This window comes from Neodiprion lecontei, chromosome 4 (genome assembly GCF_021901455.1).
Source record: "Neodiprion lecontei isolate iyNeoLeco1 chromosome 4, iyNeoLeco1.1, whole genome shotgun sequence".
In the NCBI taxonomy this organism is placed as follows: Eukaryota; Metazoa; Arthropoda; class Insecta; order Hymenoptera; family Diprionidae; genus Neodiprion; species Neodiprion lecontei.
Window position 1 is genome coordinate 10,120,878 of NC_060263.1, and position 21,509 is coordinate 10,142,386.

The 21,509-nt window shown below is 37.0% G+C and overlaps 1 protein-coding gene across 7 annotated transcripts in view; it reads left to right on the plus strand.

Moving 5' to 3' along the window:
* The window catches only part of LOC107220973 (protein-tyrosine sulfotransferase), a 280,227-nt gene that overhangs the window by 72,244 nt on the left and 186,474 nt on the right, over positions 1-21,509 (plus strand). The window contains exon 1 of one of the 7 annotated variants that reach the window (XM_046739178.1): positions 15,262-15,280. The exons of the other annotated variants lie outside the window; for them this stretch is intronic. The gene's annotated coding sequence lies outside the window, so the exon portion shown is untranslated. Of the gene's footprint in view, positions 1-15,261; positions 15,281-21,509 lie in introns of those variants that run through there. 7 annotated transcript variants of the gene reach the window in all.

Here is a 21,509-nt window from a genome sequence, read left to right on the forward strand (position 1 = left end):
ATCCGACAATGAACTTTTTGGATTTTTAAAATGAATATAATTTTCGGGTGCAATCGAAAAAATTTCGAAACGACTACAATAACAGACACCCTAGTGTGTTCGTAATTTTGCTCTATTTGGTTACTCTTGTAAAAAAATATTGGAACCGTAATACCCCTCTATTTCACAAAGCTTTCCCCTATTTCCCCTTAAATTACCCTGATTGAGCACTGTGAAGCCTAGATGGGGTAGACAATTAAGGGCGGATCCTACCGAAATTTTCACCAAAATCTGTCGAAAAATTGATTTTGGGTTTTTTGGCGGAAAAAATTATCTTGGGACCCATCCCCACCCAGTGAATCACAGTTTTCAGCTAACAAACCATTTTCAATGGGCTAGACAGGTATTTTTCAAGTTTACATCCATTGAAATCATAATTTTCTAATTATCGTATACAAAAGTAGAATTTTCTCATGTAATTTGAGTTGGGAAAAACAGTACCACTATTTTTCAGCCGATTCCTCCGAAAAATGGTAAATTGTATGCTTTCATTGATTTATTATGGATATTATTCAACTAATAAATCGTTTATCGAGAAAGGCTATTTTTGTAAAGTTACGAAACAGTTTACCAATATTGTTCTTTTTCTTCGAAAGCGGTAAAACAAGCGGGTAGGTATACTTTTATACGTCTATGTGTTTACCCCACCAAGTCATCGATTAGAGCGAGAGGGAACGCCCGCAGACGTTGTCCTTTCTTTCTCGTCACGGCTTCAGATCGGTGCACAGAGGGCGCAGTCTATCTGTCGCACGTTTTGTTTGTTTCTGGATGTGAGGTTGGTTTACTTCGAATGGGCGCGTAAGTGACAGCTGATAGCAAGTGTACGCTTCTTTGCATTTTGTGATTTTTACACATTGCTTACAAAAAAACAAGACAAAGTGCAGCTTGACTGTGGATTCTACGAGGTCACGACGCAGCGATGGCATAAGCGGAAAAGACGTCGAACTGCAAAGATCGAGGCTGCTAAAAGAACGATTGAAAACCGCTGGGGAGGACAGTATCGTAGAGTAATATTTCAAGAATTTTCTGATTATTTTATTTCTATTATTTTACTCTGCAATACTGTAATCAGTTAATTTAAAACACATTGCTTGTATCTTGTAAAAAAAAAATTTAAAAAGTGTCTTTTTTTTCACCGAATTAACTACCCCCCCCTTAATGCAATACAACCTGGTCCGTTGTTGATTGTGCATCACTACCATCGACATCAAACTCTCATCATCCATCAACTGCAAAAGCTACAACGAGCAAAAGAAAGCTCGAACCTTTTGCTTCGACGCTGTCATCGGAGTCAGGTGAGACTAATGAAAATGATCTTTTAGTTCATTCTAGTAATACTTGAGAAGAAACAGCATTCAATCTAGGAAGGCGCAGTGTACCAAATATGATTAGTCATCTTCTTTTTCTTTTTGGACTAGATATTCAAGAGAATTGGTCATTTTTGTTTCTGTTTTCACCAAAGTACGATTCACTCAAAACTATATTGCTTGATCTTCGAAACGCTTGCGCATGCCTTTTTCTCCGATTGAGTTCTAATTTGGCACGTACCTTCCCACATATGTTATACACAAACGTTAGTATCGATTTCTTTACAGTGCAAAAGAAATGTATGATTCCAGATACTCGTAACGTTGAAAATGCTCAAAATTTTAGACGCCAAGTTCGAACTACGGTTTCTAAGAAACTGGTTCTCCGATCTGAAACTACATCGAATGTGATCCGAGCATTCTTCATGCGCAGGGCGTGTTTCGAAATTTGGTATTTTTATACTATATCCTAAGCTGTGACTTCTATAATTTTCAACGAATCATCAAGTTCAGCCACCTAATTTCTTGGGCATTTTGAATAAATTCTGATAATTAAAACGGAATTTCAATTTGAAGAAAAATGTAGAAGTTTTGAGAATCGGTAGGGTCCTCTCTTAATCAACTTGTACTGCTAATGAATTTCTCACGAATCAATATTCATTCGTGATGTTGCAACATGCTTAACTGTAAGAGTAATCTCAGCTCAGATGGTTACCCTAACGTAAAGGGAAAAGAGTTCGAAAAAGGTTGACCCCGCTATACGGAGTCATTCAGTGTTTGCTGTTATCTTTTATCGTTAGCTGCCCTGACGGTTTTGAAGGTCGCCCTTTTTACACAGAGTCAGCTCTGCCAGCTGACTACTGATCAGCTGTGTCTTCGGCAGTATAGGCGAATGGTAAAAGAGGAACGCGTGAAAAGAGAAAAAAAAATGAATTTCGCGCGAGCAAAAATGCGTTTTGCACTGTGAGTTGAGGCCACTCGGATGTAGTTACATATTTATACAGCTTCGCTTGGTACGTGCCCAGTGTCGTACTTACTTGGAGAAAGGATTCGGGTTGTACAGGGTGTATCAGTATTCCGGGACCACCGGGCACTCATCGAGTCCTTGCAAAATATAAGAAAAAAAAAAAAAATTGTCAACCGTATACTTGCAGGTATAACAAGATTAACAATACAACGATGTATTTATCGAACGTCGTACAATTTTTCGTACTTCAAGAGTGATACCATGGCTAACTCCTACCCGTGATCTCACTACACTGAACTCCTAAACTTTGTATCAACTTGGAGATTATCAGTTAGGTAATAAATGAAAACTAAGGAGGCTTGAAATTAGGCATAACTTCCTCTCAAGACTTGAAATGACAAATGGTGTGGTACTTGAGCCCTTTTCATCACGTAAAGTGTTGTGTCAAGTTTTGTTCTTTGTGATTTATATCATTGTATGATATCGTCTGAGAATTAAACATTTGAAACCAATTAAATATTCACTTGTAATTGATATTATAAGTTCGATGAAATGATACTTGTTTCGTGATTCGATAAAAATTTTGACGTAAATTCTACTGAATTGTCCATAATAGTTTCCTAAAAACGTTCAGTGGATACAAAGTGTGTTTCTAATGGGTCGGAGCAGTCAGATAATGTATCCTTAATCTATAAAATATTTTGTTGAAGTGGCAAAATACTCTGTCAAAAATTAGCACAATTAAATCATTTGATTCCTCTGACACAAAGTTTGGTGAGCTACAGAATAATCATCGAATTTATTGGCGGCAACGCAATTCTGACTAACAAAATTAAAAAAGTTTCGTAGTTTAATGACGAAACAGTTTCCTCACATCAAATACATAATTACCTGATTGGACCACAGTTTTTCATAACTGGCAAATATATTGATATTAATCAAGAATGAAAAACCAATATTCCGATTACTTCCACTGTCTGATTGGAATGCTGTCCAATCCATGTAAAGTATCGATTCCATAAAAGAATTGCGATTTCCGTGAAATTGAATTACTCCTTGAAACCTACGCCAGAAACAGCGTAAAAAATGTACGACTACTTTTAATCAACCTCACGTATATTTATACTGTGTTCGTAAATTTTCTGACCTTTTTCTAACGATTGCACAAGCACAATGGCAAACACTATGAATTTCTAAAATTTGAGACAATTGTATTACTCTTGAAGAAGAAAAACATTCGAAATGTGATTTGCTCATTTCCCCGGCAGTTTGACATCCCTCAGTCTGTGTATTCGCAATTATACATGCTTGGAAGTCTAAATTATTAATACCATAACTTTCCGTAATCATACGTTACTCGATAGAAATAAATTTTTTCGGAAAGTAGTACTTAGGTTCCACAGCTTTGGACCTCAAAAAATTCTCAAAGCAATAACGCTTAGTAGAATCGTTAAAAAGAAAATTAACCCTTATCCTTCCACCATGCAGCCCCCTTTTGTAAGAAATAACTGGCTTAACATTCCCGTAATCTGGTTTATCCTTTGGTTGAAAGAAATTCTGTTCGTGAGTATCAGATTAGATGATGAGAAATGATACCGAAGTGCGTGAAGATCATTGCATCTTGTTGGAGCATCTGAAACAAAAAGCTACTCTGATACAATGCGATTACAATGATGAATTCAGGTTACCGAACAGGCTTGGTATTTCACCAAAGAATTTTTCCCGACACGTTTATCGAACTTTTGTCAACACAGCTAACCATTATCCCAGTGGAACAATAAATCTTTCTTCTCTGCGTTACACCCTACAGTTATACGTATAAGCACAAGTATTTCCAGTAGTTTTCATCGTGTCGAAGGCGTCAGAGATTGGATTCTGTGAGCCGGTTCAACTGGTGAATGTCTAATCTCTGGCTACGCTATTTTCCAGTATTTTATAATAGAAAAAATACTGTCGGAGAATCGGTTCACCACGTTGCGAGCATATCGATTGAGTAATTTCGTGTTAAGCGGTGGGCTTTCGGAATATAGGCAACATTTTTCATAAGCATCGTGAATTTTCTCTCCCTGCTTCTACGAAAGAGAAGAAAAATTCTCTGCTATTTCGGTGTACGGCTCTGATATCAATGTTTCGAAAGTTACCCGCGTTTAAATTCTTGGAAAAGGCGTTGAAAATTTGAAATACGCCCCTTTTTAAATTTTTGTATCCTTCACTCTGCTCGTGTTCAATACTTGAACCATGGCTAGTTTTGAAGTAACCTATCGTTATTTCTTGGTAAAGTCGTGGAATACATAAATTTATTATATTTATAACAAACTTTCGACAATTTTCGGGGACATAGTTAAATCTAAAATTATCTTTGCTTTTCATCACCTTTTGTGATGTAAGAAAAGTATTCGTTTCGGTCAAAAATCACTTTTTCGAATTTCAACTAATCTTTACGTTTTTGAACCTCTACAATCCGAGAAACAGGTTTTTAGTGAAATATCCGTCTGCCTGTCGGTCTGACCGACAAACTTCAGCGATGATTTCGAAACGGCTCGATGACAAGATTTGAGACTTACAGAATTTTACAATCAAATGATGGGTATGAAAAATTACCGTGTCCTGTTTATTTTTAACTTTCAGTTCTACTGGAAATGAATCAATTCTCAATGTTTAACCGACAAATATACGCTTTTTCCTCCTTATTACTGTTTCTAAACAAACGATTTTGATTTTCCCAGTTTATGTATTTCTTTGAAAAAGAATTTAAAAATTTTTGATTATTCAGAAATTTTTTTCTCTATTTTTTCTTTCGAAACTTTTTCATCTAGCTGCCAAGTCTGGTCAATTTTAGATTTTTCATTCGGCCGTTTTCGAAATCATCGCGGAAGTTTCTCGGACAAATCGAAACACTCTTTCCTTTTCATGGCGATGAAGAGTATGAGAAAAAACTGGTTTTTTTTTTTTTTGCTTGTTTAACGTAAAACTAACGCAAAAGTATTTTCGTATTCACTTAAGGAACGTATTGACATGTCAGAACTGTGACACCCAGTACCGGACACTGATAGTACGAGTAAAAAACGTAATAATAGAATCATGAAATCTTGCAGTGATCACGAATATATTGTTCAGAACATTAAAAAATAGCTGCGCACATCTTTTGAATCCATTCTCTACAATTATATTACTCGATCCAGTCCTCATCGTTCTCTGCATGTAGTCTTTCGCAAAAAGGTTTTTTCTTCATAATAGTAGGCGTAAAGTACGCTCGAATATGTACGATTTGCGTAAAATCCGTGATTGAACGTGAAACAAATGATTTCACGTAATATAACGCCATCTGGTGACAGCCACAGAAATTAATTGGTAAAATGCTTGATTTAACGCGAAACAAATGATTTCAAATTCAAATCAATACAACGCTATCCCGATTCGCATCATAGACTTCCTTTTTTTAAATAGTAAACCGATGGAGTGCGAACGAACACGCTTTGAATCTCGGTCAGCACAAAAAATACAGTTTTCTTTTTAAATAGACAAATATGCGTTTCCTTAATCATAAGTCATTAGTCATCGTGTATACTATACGTACAAAATATGCCAACAATGACGAACCGAATGATTTTTTAATTCAATTTTCTATCAATAGGCTTAACCGAATATTTATTTTACAAAAATACTCATACACAGAGAATTTGAAAAATACCTGAATGAGAAAATAATCTTATTAAATATAATTGCGATCATATTGTGAGCTTTGGCTTCTCATCACTGCAATATAGAATGTAGGTCATTAGTTGGAAGTGCGGTCGAAACATGTCTTTTCAAATGTAATTTTACAAGATTGGACGTGAGACCAATGATTGAGTATATAGATGAAGGGAAAGTGTAAAATGCCAGCAAGCACCGCGCATTACAAAATTGGTAAAAAATTAACCAGCGGAAAGTTGGAAGCAACAGAAGGGGTCCCGACTTATGGGGAAAATTTCAAGATACACGTATGTGGGTACATAATTTCTTTCTCGTATAACATATTACCAGTATTTGTACTGGATAAAAAACAGAAACTTATTCCATTACGGTTTTCTTGTGTAATTGATTTGTGTCAGTTTATAGTTTTCTTATTGTTTTCTGCCAAAATTTGGTGCGTACGCTCGATACATAATTCTAAAGAATCAAGCGCGTCAAATTTTCGATATCCAGTTTTTCCCGATAGTTAGAAAATCGAAGAGACCCAATTTTTTTTCGTATAACTTTTTTGATTTAACGTAAGGTTAACAGAAATTTTCTTGCAAGATTTTTTTTAACAGTCCTTCTTTTCCCTTGCAACAGGTCAGAAATACCTCGCAGATATATTTATGTATGTTGATATATTCAGTAAGTCAAGTCTGGGCGTAAATAGTTTTATGATATGCCATTCATCCTTTTTATGAATATAAAATTTAGAGCATAAAATTCCTTATTCGCAGCTTTGATCGTGTGTTTTCTTCCACCAAACGGTAACGCAATTGTTTGATGATGTAACTTCTAAGTCAATCGAAGTCCCCTCGCTGTTTTCGCTGTGAAACTGGTGATGGCTCCCCCAAAAAAAAAAAAAAAAAAAAAAAAAAAAAAAAAAAAAAAAAAAAAAAAACCTCAGACTGACAGAAAAAGCACCGCACATTGCGCGCCGCCACGAAATAACTTGGCATTGATGAATCACGTACGGACTGTGAAGAAGTCTCTCTGGTCCTTCAGTTTCAAACCGTTTTCCAACCGTGGAACATCCCTCGTTTCTACCAATCTTATTCTGACTTGTGGTCCAGAGCACCACTCAGCATCGTTCGCGCGTTCATGGAGTGAATCGCTTTTTTTCGCGCAGTATACAATCGATCGCAAAAAGGTCATCGACAAGTTTTCTCAGCTGGTCTCACGATCAGCCGTATTGCAGTTCCCATTGATTCAGTAACCGACTGCGATCTGATGAGAAGCGGCGCTCCGAGATCGGAGCATTACTTTCTCTCCCCCCTTTATTTATCTGTTTAATCTTTCTCGTGTGTCCAAAACCCACAATTGTCTCGTCAGTTATCGAAGTCACTAGTTATGCATCTTTTCGATATCGATTTCTGTTGAAAAAACATTAAACTAGACTTAATGCTGTTGACAAAAATACCTGAATACTCTTCAGGTCGAACTATCTCACGTGAACTTAACTCGAGAAAATACTTTATTCAATAAAAGTAATCGTTCGTTACTTTACTATTGGCTATATTAGATATGCCATTAGATCAAGTACCATTTGCTTGAAGCAAGAAAAGTTTATCTGATTTTATCGCTCGTACAATTGAATCGATGAGAATTTTATTTGATCTCGACAAGTTATCTACTTGCATGCACACCGGTAACCGTTCGCTTAAATTGATTGAGTTTTATTGCTTTCATTGAGTGATTCTCCTCCACGGAAGAGGTCTCGTGTAGGACGATTGTCGTGTATTCCTATTTCAAGGCTCACGATGTTCGTAACATTAATGTAACTATGCTCAGATAAAAATTCTTCGAAATTTTTTTAGACCAAAATGTTTTCATTTTATTACGAACCTATAAAATAATTGACTTGGCGTAAGGGAGAAAATTTTATTTCATTTTATAGAAATTTATTTCGACCCAATAGATTTCTGTTTCGAGCGAGAAAATTTTCTAGTAGATTGGGATTTAGATAGATCTTTTTTTCCACACCAGCTTGGAAAGTTAGATTTTCGAAGCATGCGGATCGTGCGTAAAATGCCCAATTTCTAAACAGTGCGGTAAAATGAATTTGGCGCATGCGCACGCTCGAGTAACTCGATTTTAATCACTCTGATATTAGGCGTAACTTGCCTTTTCCCCATTTCACGCACTGTGAATGGCATTTTCGGTGCTTCTCAAATCAAAGATTATTTTTACATTTCTAGGACAAAATAGAACTTGTCACCCGTGGAAACGTGCGACATCTGAATCGTGTGATTACAGCTCTCCTCTTAGCTTACGCTATGTTCACACGAGTTGTGAACGTAAAACTTGCCTTCAGCTCACGCTGCAAACTTCATACTCGTCGGAGATCGTTTACTTTACGCTCGGATGCGCTATCTGGTGGCGAATTTCTGCATCTGAGCGAGTAGGCCGAATCGCTAACAACTGACTCGGACTATCTAGTGGTTTATCTGAAAACATTAATATTTTACAAATTTCCTGTGATTAAAGTTTCATTTTATATTTTGAAATTACAAAAACAAAATGTATTTTTATATAAATACGTATATCCGACACACTTGTCTACATTTGTTTATGTACACCGTGACTTACTCACTTTAGTGCATATTTTCACCGCTAGGTGCAATTTTTTAAGCCACGCCTTTTCCAGAGATCCCGATAACTCTTTTTTTTTTTCTTTCTCGCGATACACTTCAACTTCATCGTCTGATGTAGTAAAAGTTCGGATTACACAAAGGAATCACGACTAAACGGGATGTGATATTTAGTAAAGGCAGACTTGTACAAGGTACGGAGATAGTAAAATTAATCCATTGGATTATAATTCATACCTCTTTTGAAGCGTGAAACTTACGATTGCTAAAATTTACAAGCTAGACTTTTTATTCCTACAACCGTGGGACCACAAAAATTAATATTACAATATAATTATAATCTTTTGCAGAAATATGGTAAAATGTTATACATATTTTCTCTCGGTGCGTACTATTTTCAGTAAGGTATATACGTGAAGGTAAATTTTTAGAGTTGTTCTCGAGAGTACTCTCACGATTGTTTCTATGTGTGACTATTTTTCCGTAAGTTCCACTCACGCGAGCAGTTCAGACAGCAGCCAGAAAGTTACTGTCGCAAATTACTGTCTGGACTATGTTCACTTTGGAGTGTCTGTAACTCGTGAACGCCGTGTCGCGTCAATAATGTCCTAGTTATCTATTCAGGAACAATTTGCCACAGTGATGACAGTTGCATTGGAAATATTGAAAAAAAAAAAAAAAAAAAATTAAATCGCAGGAGCTGCAGGATCACGGAACCTGAAATTCGTCGTTACTAGTAATCTTGTACGTGACTTTGACTGCAGCATGATTAGAAGAATTAATAGAATTAGTTGTTCCAATTGTTGCAATCATAGATATAGGGATGAGACCAGCTATTCCAGTGAGAGAAAGTACACTAGTGACACTCCGCTTTCGTATGAAAATATGTATAATACTTCTTTCTTTCTTCAGGTTCAAATTGAAACATCGTATGAAACATTTGAAAAATTGAATAGATACAATACAAAAAATGAATTTGCTCAAGTTGAGAATTGATCGAATGACATGATTTTATAGTGATTGAAATGATTTACAAAAGGAACCCACAGTATTTTGTAATAAGTCTGGTATTTTCGCTGTTATTGTCGAAAAAAGTGAATTTTTATACGATTAATTTCAACCTTGAATAAGTTTCGAAAGAATCGAGTTATCAAAAAATTACAACAGACTGTTGTCCTGTTACTCTAAGCCCTTGGGTATGTTTGTTATTGTTCTGTGAACATCGTTTGAAGTCGCGGGGAAATAATTCCCATGAAATGAGGTTCTCGAACTCATGAACCGTATTTTTACGGCAGCAGTTCCGATGCATATTTGTCGTCATTCTTCTTTACAACTTAATCCTTTTATTTTCAAACTTTTGTTTTCCTCTTTCGAACATTCTTTGAAAATCATGCTGAATAAAATGCTGTAACTACAAAACTCCTCGCAACGTGGAATAGGATGTGATATGCATGAATGCATCGAAATAAACTGTAACAATTTTTTTTTTATAAATGTAACCAAATCAATGCTTATTGAAACGTTACGCGAGTTATGATTGCTGCAGTTTGATCTAGTAATATTGTACGAAATCTATTAATTTTTCATTCATATAGGAATGATCTGGCAAAAACTTTTCTCCGCTAACTTTGTCCTAACTCACCGCGTTCTCCTTTGTGACTTAACTGAATACCCAAACCTGTGTCTGGGCCATTATTTACCAGCCCATTAACGCCCACCGTCCTCCTTTCAGGACAGCTGCTTTATGCAGCGAGATATAAATTTGTGGTATTATGATTTCTAATGCTCTATAAATTTGCCGTGGAAGCTTGAATATCATTGAAACATTTCTAAAACGGTGATAATTTTCACTAGAACCAACGGTCAAATGTCGTTTCGTCAAATGAAAACATAAATTTGGTTTATGCGTCTATGTTTTTGATTGACCGTGTTAACCTTTTGCCAGTAGAATAGCCCAGAGTAGTTTCTATCGCATCTCGAAATATCTTGCGTAATCGGTATCTACTGCTTCGCAGATAATCGCGTGGCCACTGCCTCCCTAAAGATAAATCTGAACAAGAAATGTCTGTTGTGCAAACCAAGCGACCCGGTGTAATGATCTTTGCTGGGCTGTATTTCGAGTTGCCTGTGCTTTGAACTCAACATCTCAACATCTCAACATCTTTAAAGTTATAATATTAAGGAGCACTCCTTACACGCACTGAGAAAAATTTCATTTGTTACAGTAACTAGAAAAATTCAGTAAAACAGGTATCGTTAAAAAAAACTGTTTGAATATTGTTGGAATTACGATAAACGAGGTACGCGTAACCATTTTGCGCTATTATCGAACCTTTTTTGGTAATTGCAAGGCAAAATCACACAAGCATTAAATTTTCGCAACAGTTACAAGAAAATATAGTAACAGTGATCGTAATGAGAAAGTATAGTAACGGATACTAGACTTTCTGGTAACAACTATAAAACTAATTTTCATTTTCTACCTAGAACTATAGTTTTCGATTGGGGTAAAAAATGAAAATAGTTAAGGGCTGAGCGGTAATCGGAACTAAAAATTTCTCTCAGTGCAGTTGTTTTCAATGCGACGGTTCCCAACACTCAGGGAACAATCGATATCAATTATTCAACCGACTTGCGCAGGGTTAGTCATACGTGAAAATTGTCAAGAGCCAATACGTCTAAAATATTGTACTTCGAGTTATAGAAAATCGAAAAATCATTCGAAATTCAATGACTTACTTCAATACTATACGGAAGAAAAGGACTATTTGAGTCCCGTGATACTCATTTGATTCAACTAGGAATCGCAATATACTTACTTAATTCAACAAAATACTCGAGAAAATTTTATTGAATCAACTGAGCATTTTGTTAGGCCGATAGATGTTGAATTGAGACAAATACATATTTTAAGTTGATTCAATGACTTTTTTCTCTCAGTATACACATATTGTGGAATACGAAATGGTACTATCATAAATTCGATTACAATCAGATGAGATCAGCTATCATTTTATGATATTCGTTTTCATTCAAATTTATCCCTCCGAAACTCTTCGATCTAGATACTTGCACACATTATACGTGCAATCCGAGCTATTATCAACGTGTCAGGAAATAATCACGAAGTATGTCAATGCGAATGAAGAGATGGTTAATTCGGTACCAGAGTCTGAAAACTTATGACTTGAATCCCGCAGTAACATTGTAGGGATATTACAAGATGAAACTAGTGCATAAGTCGCACGGCCTCATTTTACTTTCATTGCCCTACTCCTCGCTCCAACATTGCGAGGATGGCAATCCCATTCACTAAGATCCACGACCGACCTGTTAATATCAGACTCATGCACATGTAGCAATGCAAACGTGGCCACGCTGTATCGTTCACAGCACTCTTACATTAAACGTCAACATCGTGTAACTGCGATTACTTTCGCCTCTATCCTGCACCAATCCCACAACGGGCAGGTATTAGAGCGTTGAATGCTTTCGCGTTGCAATGTCGAAGAAAATAAACCGTAGCCACTTTTCAAAACCCTTACAGATGTATACCAGGCTGGAAAAACTTTGCTTCGAGAGAACGATCAAGCTCCGAATTAAACGGCAACCACTTCTCACTATATTTCTGTTTAGAAACCTTGCGAAAAAGAAGTACGCGCTATGCCCTACTCTTTGTGTGAAATTTCATTGAAACAACTCTGTTTAACTGTAGCTGCCACTTTTGCAAAGTCTAAGTATCCGTGGGGCTTTCTACGCTAACTTTTTAAACGGTTGACCGTGAGATTTTTTTATTCAAGCAAGGATTTTTCATATGTTAGTACAACCCCTGATAACCTTTCGAAAAGTTTGTCAAATTTTTTTAATCTCTCGTTGAATCTTGTTAATCCGTTGGATTTTTAAATTCGACTTAAAAACATACAAATGGATTTTTATGAAAGAAGAACGAAAACATTTTATTTTATAGATTCAACGTTTTCACTCGAGATTCCGAATTGAATGACGATTTTTCTACTTTTTTATCGTTTAAAAACGCAGGGTGCCGTTTGGACTACGAGCAGTTTTTATTTTTTTTTTAATCGTGAGCGTGTCTGAGGGCGAGAAATAATTTCAAAAATTCGTCATCGAATCGGAGATGCGGTACGTATTTTAATAGATTTAGTACAGATACAAAAATAGAGAAAATGGTTGAATAATTGAGCAGCCGAAAAAACAAAAATGTCTCAGAAAAACAATTATCAATCAGTTCAAAAAATAATTCTAAGAAATTGCATAAAACAGCCCCTCGTTTCCAAAAATGTGGAATGAATTTTCTTTCTATTTTTTTTTTTTTTTTTCACGTAATTCAGAATTTTGGAATTTTGAAAACTGAAATTAACGCAGGATCAAATCGTAAGCGTCAAATAAAGGCCAATTTACTCGTAAATGTTCGGTTTCACTAAATTCATCAAGTATTCCGTTCCAATTCGATGATGCGCCACTCTAGTTAATAAAGGATATCTACCATTACCGACGGAGTGCAGTAGATTTAATAATTTCATTGTAATATTCGATGTTCGTTGGGTTCACAGGTATACATGGAGAATAAACTGCTCATTTCCTGTATTGCCTATGGCACACAAAAAGTGAGATAGACGGAAGCGTTTTCGGCCAATCTCTGTCTCTTTCGGAGAATGTGATTGGTCGCTGTTCGCGAGATTGACCGAAAAGCCTTTCTGTCTCTTTCTACGAAACGAGCTATTTTCTGCCCGAATGCACAGTCCATGCTCAATGTCTATGCAACCAACAGATATCGAATATTATGGTGAAATTATTAAATCTGCTGAACTCCGTCGGTAATGGTAGATATCCTTTGTTATCTAGAGTGGGCGCATCATCTAATTGGAACGAAATACTTTATTATTTATTAGAAGAAAGGTGTAAATCGACGAAGGTGGACGACGTTTGACGGTCAGTTAGAGTCAATGACAATTGTAGTACTTGCTTTGGGTTGACGCGGGGATATTTGAATCGTTACAACCTTCGCCTTGGTTCCGACTAAACACTTGCAGCCTCGACTACGGTTCATGCTGAAAACATCGCACTCATCTATAAACGGCCATTATGTCGCCCTCGTATCGTAATGTACTGAATTACTTTAATTTTGGTATGTATACATTTTGTCACGAGACTGCTGTTTTGAAAAAAATCTATACTGTAAGAAATGTGAAAATATGATTATCATCCAATGGGGCATTATATGTAAACCTCAGGTATATTTTTGAAAATTTAGGCTTCAACTGAATTCAAACTATAACTGATCATTAGCGTTTTCAACAATCAACCCTTCTTAGTTGTCTCGCTAGTGGTTGTGCTATCTTATTGTATGAGGTTTGCCGGCTAAATCAAGTTTTACGAGGTTAATTAGCGATTAATTGAGGGCTAATTTTTTCAAAGGCTTCGATATTTGTATGTGGTTGTGGTGAGATAACGAACCATTTCCCAGCTGACGTGAAACTCTAAAGTTTGCCTATCAGACATCTTACAGAATTCTTGTGATGCGTGTTTCGACGCCTGAAAGACGTCGTTCGGACGTAAGACATCTTTTAGGCATCCAAGGTAACCTCATATAACTTTTATATGACATCTGTTAGAAAAACTTGAGTTTTGTGGTAGCTGAGTTGCTATTGTACCTATATCCAGTGGTTGTCTTGAATTCGTTACAATGATATTATAATCGACAAATAAAATTTGAGAGATAATTAATAATTTCCGCAGCAAGTACACGTAATTGACGCTAATTAAAACCTGCAAGATAGCCGATAAAAAATTCTCGTCAGCTCATCACCGGGCACATTATAAAACATAGCTATCAAGTGATTAAATATATTATATTATCAATATACATACATACATTACCAATATTCGATAGAGACCTTCAAATTTCCTTGTGATCATTGTTTCAGCTGATATATTTCCTCGCTATTCAACTTGATTCAAAAATTTATCGGATAGCGATATGAGCGAGCAGACAAGCGAGTGAAAGAGATGGTTTAGAGTGAGCAAGAGGGCGAAAGAGCGATGAAAAAATTGGGAAAAGTGCGCAATGAACGAGGGGAGAGGCAGTCTCAAATAATTGCACTTTATTCAAGCATCATCAAAACTTGTTCAACTCCCATATGCCTGTAATTTTATCTAGGTCACTGATTGAATCAACTATTTCCGTATTGCATCCTCATTGTTACCGACTAACACAAAAATTTCTGATGTTTATTCTTAATTTATCTTCGCATTGGGTTAACTTCTATTTGCAGGTATACTCATTAATTTCGTAGACGTGAGACGAGCTTTTAAAGTGTAAACAGCAAGCAACTTTGACACGGATTTTCATGCACCGTAGCATTTTGACGGTATGAATTGCGACGTTGGATGGACTAGGAGGCCGGGAAGGTTATTACGGCGAATTGGTTTACTGCTGAGCAAATAAAGCACAGGCATTTACCACCTTTCGGTTGATCTCGTAAAGTTTACTCGACTTAAGCTTTGCTCGGATCACAAGCAATGCCTGCAATTCAGCAGGCACTCAGAGACACGAGCATGGGACAAGCTGCATCGTCCTGATTACTCCAGAGTGACATTTCAGGCAAGCGAGGCAGCGCATCAGCGACCAGCAAAGCCAGGTTTGAACAATGAAATAACAAGCGCAACTCGAAGTGCAGGTCGACCAATCACCTCCGTTGTGTGGTTTAAGCCGCAGTCTCTCGTGTTAAATATGATCCTGAGACCACATTCACTTTATGACTGAGCTTACCACGCCTTTAGCGAGATGGAAAATTACTATTATCCTTTGCGTCTCCGTCTTGATACGATTTCCTGTTTTAATGCCTGACACTGCCGCTATTTAATTAGTGAAATACTACAAATATAAGTCTTACGTTGTAGTTAAATTTCTTACTACGTAGAATGGATCGAGAGCAGACTTAAGCGAAACTGAATGTTCTTGTTTCCACTTATATTTTCATTTAGAAGAGTTGAAATGAAAGAAAATTATAATTATATTCCTTGAGGCCTTAAGGCCTTGAAATAATCGAGTCTTGGGTAAGAATAAATTTCAATCCATCTTCGAGAAATGAGATACAAAAAGCTGCTTACCTCCTCGCCTCTCAACGGACGGTGTGTCGAAAACACGCTTAGACACGACGTATCTGCTCATTTTTATCCTTATCAAAACAGATTTTGTTTCGTTTACATCAGATGACAATTTTATCTATGGGTCAAAACATGTGATTTTGAGAAGAGCTTATCCCCAACGAGTACGTAACTCAACACATTCTTGTTCGGCACAGTTGTATTCACGAAATGTTTTTCAATTAGGAGTTTCGACGTAGGATCATCGGTATGTGACAGCAGAAAGTTCCGAAACGTTAGTTTCGATGCATTGCTGATCAACACGTTCAGTCACCAACCCCAGTCGCCTGCGGAAGCTAAAAATTGAAAATAAAGCAGTACTGAAAAAGCTACATCTTTCCGAATTCCTCTCAGATGTCAATATCAAGTGACGATATTGCCACCGTCCATGTACGCAGAGGTTGAGAATTCATTTGGATTCAGTGTGAGTACGTGTTTAACTTCTTCTTTCCAAGACAAACTCTCGCCCTGCAGTCTGGACCTAGAACGAGTACCGCAGTCCTCCTCGTCGGGGATTCAAAATAGATGTAGCAGAGCCGCGGTCCAGTCCAGCGAGCATTAGTTCGACCTCTGACAGATTTCCTTCCGATCTAACGACATGGTGCTGTACCATCCTCGATGGATCCTCAGAGTGCATTTCGACCGTCAACAACCTTTTCACACCATCTCCTGTAGCCACTCTCGGCCCTCGATGCTAACAAAGGCTTCGGGTCAGATCGGGGTTCTTGACACGGCTCGATGAACAACTGTCGGAATCACAGGCTGCAGTGATCAGTTACTGCAGATTGCGGATTGCCAAGAGTCCTTATCTACAACGATCCGTGGACCGTTATGGAGGGATGAATGCCTGCACGACTGAACGACAGCAATCGTCCAAGGCGAGAATTTCCACAATACATTTACACTACGTATGGGTCGAGATGAGGAACGCGCTCGGAGTAAATGCTGATAATTTTTATCCTGAAGCGGATAGTAACTGGACGAATGTTTGTGGATAAAATGTCTATCGATCGACGTAACTGCGCTCTCATCTCTTTCCCTGGCTCGGCTCTAGTGCCGTTGCAGTCTGCGCAGTAAAATGCGGTTGACACTTGATCGCGTTCGTCATCGGTGTGTATCGATCTTCTCTTTCCAGCCAGTGGTGCACTTTGAAAATCCCCTTGAGAAATGCAAAACAGAACGAAGGGCTCCTGCCAACGGAAATCGCGTCCGCTTTTACCGCGTGGGAGCTTTTACTTGTTTTTACTTTGAACCGAACATTCGACGAAGTGGCTGTTTCGCTGAATGTGTTTTGCCATAGAAATTCAACTGGATCGGACAGATACTGACGGGAAATTTAGAGAAACCTAGAAGTAGTAACGACTGAGACCCGAATATATGCACACGATTTCCGATTGGAAGATGGCAGTTCTTATTTCTTATACTAAAAAAGAAAGAATTCAGGAAGGAATGAGTCGGATCGTTTGAAGAAAAATAACAATTTCACGGATAAACTAACAACTAACGACAATTCATTAAGGGGTAAAAACCCTCAAGTAGTAGAGGAAAAAGTCCGAGCAAGCTAATGAATAATAGCAAGTTTATTGAACAAAATCAGTTGAAATACGAGTAGATACATGAAAGGGTGAATAAACCACCACATTCATTTGTAAGAAGTAACAATAAGTAAAGAAAGTGAAAGCAAACGAATAAATGGAATTGAACTAAGCAAGAGGCACGAGATCCGTCGTGCTCTACATCTTAAATTATAGGAGCGCACGAGGCGCGATCAGACTACATTAAAGATACAGCAAAGGTGCAAAGACAGATTTTATGTTGTTGTTTTATTCACGACAGGTGAATAAAGTTCAATCAAATCCATGGCCTCTCAATACACCACAAATTTTAAGAAAAAAATCGTGTTGTCAAAATTGTATAAGGAGGAATTGTTGGGACAATTTGTCCGATGTAAACAGGAAACATGATGTTGACTGAATTTTGATAACATTTACATATTTCCTAATATTACATGAATTTGTTTAAAAACATCTAAGATGACTGACTATGTGAGACAACGTTACAAAATTTTCAGAGACGTATAAAAAATTTGTAGTGAAATAATTATCAGAGAATCTAAGATATAAACAATTTATTATTCACTAAAAATGTAACAAGTATACAAATTTATGTCTCAAAAAATGATGCAAACACGTATGTAACTTTTCTCGAGCTACTCGAAATGTTCGATGGCGAGCTATTGTTATAACTTTAACCGGGCGCAGGTCAAAGATCCGAATTTTTAAAGTTCCAAATAATCAAACTCTGAACCGTCAAATCTCCAAATGATTATAAAGCCGAACGCTAACAACCGACATATATCGGGTGGATTCTTAGCAAGTTAACAATGCGCTGGTAGATAGGCTACCGAAAGTACATCTAATTTTGGTAGGAAGATAACTATGGAACCTTGCACAACGCGGCATCTGCCACAAGCCTGTCTAACTCAGGCGCTTTAGCTGAGCTTCAGCAGCTTTCGTAACTGAGGCGGATTCCGCAAACAGAAGTAAGCTTACGCTGTCAGAAATTGGGTCTCGCAATATATGCTTTGAAATCATGAGATTTCGTAAAAGTGCTCCGAACCATGCAAAGGTACGTCTATGTGGGCGATCTCTCAGGATTCAAGAATCAAAACTTCAACTGACTAAAAACAAATGAAAACGAGTAATCACTTTTGTATAGAATTTTGAAAATCAAGACTAGGATACCAGATTTCGAGTTAAACGGATGTTCCACTCTAAATGAAACTACAAACACGAGTTCAAGAAGAAACCTGACGTGATGGAATTTTTAAGTATTCTTCCAGGTTTCAGTGAATAACAATCTATAAGAAACAGTATAAAAACGTGTGCAGTTTTTTGGTTGCAAACCTGTGTAATTTGATATTATAGAAGAGTCAGTGTGATTTTCTTTTGACCTGTGATACTTTTCACAACGTTGCAGTGAGAGAGAAACTGAATTGTAGTGCCGACGTTCATTCTGGAAGTAGATATCAAGTGATTGAATATTCCTGGTTTCTCCAAAACGATTGACATGTATGCAGCAGCAGCCTTCATCAATTTCCTCAAAATATCAACCCACTATTGGCGTCCTATTAATTTAGCTTCGAAGCGGTGCTGTTGATTTAAGCGAATCCCCAAGAGTCAGAGCGAGCATCAGTCGCTGACGGCTTTCGTACGACTCAAACTGTATATATGTCGTCGCTGCATTTCTCGTCTCTGCCTCTGTGGTTTCCTCTTTATCACACATCACCGAGCTATCGTTAGAGTCGAAATAGGAATCCAACATCGAATCATATCATACATTTGACCACGATCATTTTACGTTAAGTTGGATCGTAAACGGCTTCAATAAAATGACGAAATGGTCGGAGAACTTCATTCTTTGTGGACTTTGAATTATCTTTGCTGGAAAACAGCGACATGATCTAAACATGGTTGAAAACTGGCGCAAAAGACTCACCGCTGGAATTCACCAGGCTATGGAAAAATCGCACTCGATTGCTGATCAATTGAATGTCAAAACGCAACCAGTTTTATTGGAAATGTTAAATGCATGATTCTTGGCCAAGTACGCGTAGATCGATCGCCAGTCTGACGTAACAAATGTAGACTAGTGGCACACATTAATTAATTATTTCAATCAATTTGATTGTGATCAAGCAAAGAAAACGATATTATTCTAGTTGTAAGTTGAGTTGGACCCGATCGATGGTCAACAACGTCTCGGCACCTACGAAAGCAGACACTCACAGAGCTTACAGATACCGTTGTCATTCTGCGACACTAGTTGGTAGGTGAAGAAAAGTTTGTTTAGCGTCGTATGTGAATTTTTATTTTTTATGGTGCAAGTTGGCGATGCGCAAGAGCTTGGTTGTCAACGTATGGATAACCATTTGGCGGCAGTATATCCAAACAGACCAATTGCTCCAACGTGGGCAAACAAGAAAACGGTTTTGAAACTTTGACGAACAGGAAATATTGATCAGTGTTCGGTAAAAACGTCTCACCCAAGCAGCACAGAGTGCAGGTCGATCGCGTTGATCATCATTCTTCTTGAAGCTTAAGATGACGGGAGGCGTCAAACTGAAATTAATACTTCCCTTATTGCATATTTCATTATGAACAGAAGCCAGTGCGACGTGCAGTACAATATAATGAGTATTATTATCCGGATGAAAATAAGATTGTTCACATCAAAATTTATCTACATAATATCAAAGACAGATTCACATGCAAATATTTGTATAAAATTCTATACTATTCCAAATTTTATTCAAATAGACTGAGAAAAAAGTTTATTTGGGCGAAATGAATATCTCTTTACGGGCGGCGAATAAAATGTGACGTTGCAGCGTTGCTTTAAATAATTTTGTGTCGAGTCAACGAAAGAATTGGTGAGAGTAAGCGAAGTTCAGATCGAGCATCAAAATATCTTTCCACGGCTCAGGTATGAAAAAGTCGCTTTGTGACGTATGTTTTCGATCGGTAAAGTGCCATTTTGTATAATAAAATGTTGGAACTTCGCTGAGAAGTTTTTGTAGGTACTAATATTGGATCGAATAGCCGACAGCAATAATATTCAGTAAAACAATCATGTACATGGGGATCACAGCAATGAAAAAACTTGAAATTAAGTAGATCAACAGAAAATTGAAATTCGTCGTTTCAGTAACAGGATTCTTGAATACTTACAACGAAAAGTTTACACCTTTCCAACCCAGATTTGTAGGAAAGTTTTTTGTTTAATGCTGGTTAAGGTTAGATTAGGCAAAGTCCCGAGCCGTTTTCTTGTTGTTGTTGTCTTCAAAATTTTTAAAACTTTCACCTGTCGCATATGAGGAATGGTTGTACAGGTCAAAGTGATCCAAAGCTGAAAATTGCTTATACTAAAAGACGCCAAAGAGTCAAGTTTCTTTTTTTCAATATATTGAAAAAAAAAAAAAATAATGTATTTCCGAAAATTACAGAGAACGATCGTTATATGTATTATTGATTCGAAAATATGCCCTTTTAGTAGAACTCAATGAAGACGAGGTATTTTCGAAAATTTGACGGTCAAATGATATTTAAAAAATATTCTTGTGCAGTTAAAATTGTCAAATTTCCAAATGCGGAAAGTCAAAATCTAGAAAAGATAGAATGTAGAAAAGTCAAAGCTGAGAGAGCACAAATGTATTATCTTTAGAAACCTGATAAGATTATATATCTTTTGGCTCAATATGCACCGATTCATTCTGACGAATTATCAATCAAATAAAGTTATGGGTTCCCACAAAGTAGTCTGGCGTTGTAGGTAGGATAGTTAGGAACAAATAATACGCTAGGTTTTCTAATTGATCTAAGATGCGTTTTCACCGAACGTAGCTACTGATAATTTGTTGATATCCTGTTTGTGCTCACAAAAACTTGTCAACATCAATTATACGCTTGTTCTGCATCTATTTTCTTCTTCATCCATTAAATTAACAATGCATAATATTGCAAAAATAATACACAGATTTATAGGAATTACAACACAACAATTACAAGTGTTTTTTGGTACCGTGCAACGTTTTCAAAGTTAACAAGAAACACATCAGCCTTTGAAGAAAATCAACCGTTAAGTCTTTGTAGTCCTTTCCAAAGCAAAGGAATTATACTGTCGGTTTTAAACCTTTTAATCTCATACAAACAATAATAGAAT